Below are 4,333 nucleotides of genomic sequence, written 5' to 3' on the forward strand. Positions count from 1 at the left end.
ATTCCATCTGTGCTCCCCATCTCAGCCCTGTTCTCTAGACAGCCTTTCCTGCATTTCCTAAGAAAAGGCACCCTACCAGGAGGGAGGTAACTAAACCTTGGTTTGGGGCACTAAACTCTTCTTTTTTAATATTTACTTTTATTTATTTGACTATGCTGGGTCTTAGTTGCAGCATGCGGTATCTTTGATCTTTGTTGTGGCATGTGGGATTTACTTCCCTGATCAAGGATTGAACCTAGGCCCCTTGTATTGGGAGCTTGGCATCTTAGTCACTGGACTACCCGAGAAGTCCTGACACTTAATCTTGGGAACTCAACCTGCAACTTTGATCCAGCTGAGATCCTCTGATAGGACATGCCTGCAAGAGTTACCTCAAGAATTCCTTAATCCTAAATCCTTTTGGTAAACAAAGCATTGGGTAATTTATCACTCATTCCTCCATAAATGTCCTGTTGGCAGTGGCATGAGAATGTCATTTTACCTGGCAGGGCTGTATTACTTCCTCTAAAGGACTGACGTTACTTGCCACTGCCTCATCTCATACCCCCCAAATTCCATTTTAAAATCTCACACATGGCAACGTTCCAATGTGAGAACTATGTATATGACACAGTGAGCAATCAGGACCTCTGATCTCCATAGTTTCCCCGTTCTTCAGCAGTCTCTCTGGTGGCTTCCCTGGTGGCTCAGATGGTAAAGCGTCTGTCTGCAAAGCAGGAGACCCAGGTTCGATCCCTGGGTTGGGAAGATCCCCTGGAGAAGGAAACGGCAACCCACTCCAGCACTCTGGCCTGGAAAATCCCGTGGACAGAGGAGCCTGGTAGGTTACCGTACATGGGGTCACAAAGAGTTGGACACAACAGCTATTTCACTTCACTTCAGTCCCTCTGGAAGAGGCGGGCTGGGCTGGATTCAGTCTCCACCACTCATAGTCAGTCATCTCTGGATCAGTTACTTCTCTGAAACTGTTTCATTTGTAAACAGTTCATTCATTCATTCAGCCATTCTACAAATATTATTCTACCAGAGAGGAGCAAGGTAGGCAAGGTTTCTGTCCTGCAAAGCAGTCCAGCATGGGCACCAGATGTGGAACAAAGAGTCTCAGTCCAGGCTGTGTAGGCGGAACTGCCACAGCGATGGTGCTGGTGGGGGAATTCTGGGGAGTTCTGAGGATGAGTGTCACCTACCGCTCTCCAGGTGCAATGCAGGGAATGCCCTAAACTCCGGAATTGCCGAGTGAGGAGTCATCAAAGAATGTGGGAAGGTAGAGGACCAAGGGCATTCCGATCTCACTGTTCTCTGGGATTTAGTGGCAGTATCTCTGAGAGCCACTTTACTAGGAAGTTGATTAGGGAGGGCACTTGGGATCAACACCTAGGGAGGAAGATGGGGACGGGGAGGGGGAAGTTGGGATCCTGAAAGTCCTCAACCTACCACTCAGGAAGCTGTGAAGTTGACGGGATTCCGCAGAATTGTCCAAAGTTGGGCTGCAGAGTGGAGTTGGTGATGGACAGGGAGGCCTGGTGTGCTGCGATTCATGGGGTCGCAAAGAGTCGGATATGACTGAGCGACTGAACTGAACTGGGCTGCAGAGGCTGGACCTTTATACTCCAGCATGAACCAGGCACCAGAAGTGGTGTGCCCTCAAGAAGGGGACATGGACTTCCCTGGTGGTCCAGTGGTTAAGAATCCGCCTGCCAATGCAGGTGACACCGGTTCAATCCCTGGTCCAGGAAGATTCCACATGCCCTGGAGCGACTAAGCCGTGGGCCACAACGATTGAGCCTGTGCTCTGGAGTCTGTGCTCCACAAGAGAAGCCACTGCGTTGAGAAGCCCGTGCACCGCAACTAGAGAGTAACTCTCGCTCGCCGCAACTAGAGAAAGCCCATGCGCAGCAATGAAGACCCAGAGCAACCAAGAATAAAAAATAAGTAAATAAATAAATAAAAATTAAAAAAAAAAAAGCAAGCGGCATGACCTAAGCCTCCATCTCTGCTTGGAAGCCTTCTCTCTGTATCCCTCCCTTTTCTCAGCCCCTCCCACCCCCCAAAAAATAGATTTGAGAAGAGAAACCTAGTCTAATGAACATTTAGGAAGAAAAGAGATTTACACTGAGATCTGGAGAATGAGCAGAAATCAACTAGAGAGAGAGAAGAAGGAAGTTTTCTGGCCAAGGGAAGGGCATAAGCAAAGGTCCAGCGGTAAGGGGGGAGGGGCAAGGGGGTGGCAGGGAGGAAGGGCCTCTTGTTCAAGATAGCTGAAAATAACTGAGCAGGGCTTGGTGGATGGGAAGTCGTTCTGATTCCGCCATCTGCCTGAAAGCTACGTAAACCATCGAAACCTCAGTTTCTACGTGAACAGGATGAAACAGGATGAAAGTGAAAAGTGAAAGTGAAGTTGCTCAGTCGTGTCTGACTCTATGCGACCCCATGGACTATAGCCTATCAGGCTCCTCCATCCATGGGATTTTCCAGGCAAGAGTGCTGGAGTGGATTGCCATTTCCTTCTCCAGGGGACTTTCCCGACCCAGGAATCGAACCTGGGTCTCCCACATTGCGGGCAGACGATTTACCGTCTGAGCCGATGAAACAGGATACCTTTCTTTAAATCACTGGTGGTTTACTACACACTATCTCCTGGATCATGCTCTTAAAATCTTCTATCTCTGCATCTTACTGATAATTACATACATATGTTTAGAGCTCCCTCTTTGGAATGATCGCTTGGTATTCCATTTACCTTAATTTACTTAAGCATTCCCCTTACTTTCTTTGGGATTGAAATGAAAACTGACCTTTTCCAGTCCAGTGGCCACTGCTGAGTTTTCCGAATTTGCTGGCATATTGAGTCCAGCACTTTCACAGCATCATCTTTTAGGATTTGAAATAGCTCAACTGGAATTCCATCACCTCCACTAGCTTTGTTCGTAGTGATGCTTCCTAAGGCCCACTTGACTTCGCATTTCAGGATGTCTGGCTTTAGGTGAGTGATCACACCATCATGATTATCTGGGTCATGAAGATCTTTTTTGTACAGTTCTTCTGTGTGTTCTTGCCACCTCTTCTTAATATCTTCTGCTTCTGTTAGGTCCATATCATTTCTGTCCTTCATTGTGCCCATCTTTGCATGAAATGTTCTTTTGGTATCTTGAATTTTCTTGAAGAGATCTCTAGTGTTTCCCATTCTATTGTTCTCCTCTATTTCTTTGCATTGATCACTGAGGAAGACTTTCTTATCTCTCCTTGCTATTCTTTGGAACTCTATATTGAAGTGGGTATATCTTTCCTTTTCTCCTTTGCTTTTCACTTCTCTTCTTTTCACAGCTATTGGTAAGGCCTCCTCAGATAGCCATTTTGCTTCTTTGCATTTCTTTTTCTTGCAGATGGCCTTGATCCCTGTCTCCTGTACAATGTCATGAACTTCCATCCATAGTTCATCAGGCACTCTGTCTATCAGATCTAATCCTTTGAATCTATTTCTCACTTCCACTATATAATCATAAGGGATTTGATTTAAGTTATACCTGACTGGTCTAGTGGTTTTCCTGACTTTCTTCAATTTAAGTCTGAATTGGCAATAAGGAGTTCATGATCTGAGCCACAGTCAGCTCCTGGTCTTGTTTTTGCTGACTGTATAGAGCTGCAAAGAATATAATCAATCTGATTTTGGTATTGACCATCTGGTGATGTCCACGTATAGAATCTTCTCTTGTGTTGTTGGAAGAGGGTGTTTGCTATGACCAGTGCATTCTCTTGGCAAAACTCTATTACCTTTTACCCTGCTTCATTCTGTACTCCAAGGCCAAATTTGGAAAACATAGCAGTGGCCACAGGACTGGAAAGGTCAGTTTTCATTCCAATCCCAAAGAAAGGCAATGCCAAAGAATGCTCATACTACCGCACAATTGCACTCATCTCACATGCTAGTAAAGTAATGCTCAAAATTCTCCAAGCCAGGCTTCAATAGTATGTGAACCGTGAACTTTCAGATGTTCAAGCTGAATTTAGAAAAGGCAGAGGAACCAGAGATCGAATTGCCAACATCCGTTGGATCATGGAAAAAGCAAGAGAGCTCCAGAGAAACATCTATTTCTGCTTTATTGACTACGCCAAAGCCTTAGACTGTGTGGGTCACAATAAACTGTGGAAAATTCTGAAAGCAATGGGAATACCAGACCACCTGACCTGTCTCTTGAAAAATCTGTATGCAGGTCAGGAAGCAACAGTTAGAACTGGACGTGGAACAACAGACTGGTTCCAATTATGGAAAGGAGTATGTCAGGCTGTATATTGTCACCCTGCTTATTTAACTTCTATGCAGAGTACATCATGA

At 45.5% G+C, this 4,333-nt stretch overlaps 1 non-coding gene across 1 annotated transcript; it reads left to right on the top strand.

Moving 5' to 3' along the window:
* The first annotated feature begins 675 nt into the window (after nucleotides 1-675).
* Nucleotides 676-747, top strand: TRNAC-GCA (transfer RNA cysteine (anticodon GCA)). Its single transcript has one exon. It is a non-coding gene; the product is annotated as a tRNA-Cys (tRNA).
* The last annotated feature ends 3,586 nt before the right edge of the window (nucleotides 748-4,333 follow it).

This window comes from Capricornis sumatraensis, chromosome 3, assembly GCF_032405125.1.
Source record: "Capricornis sumatraensis isolate serow.1 chromosome 3, serow.2, whole genome shotgun sequence".
Lineage (NCBI taxonomy): Eukaryota > Metazoa > Chordata > Mammalia > Artiodactyla > Bovidae > Capricornis > Capricornis sumatraensis.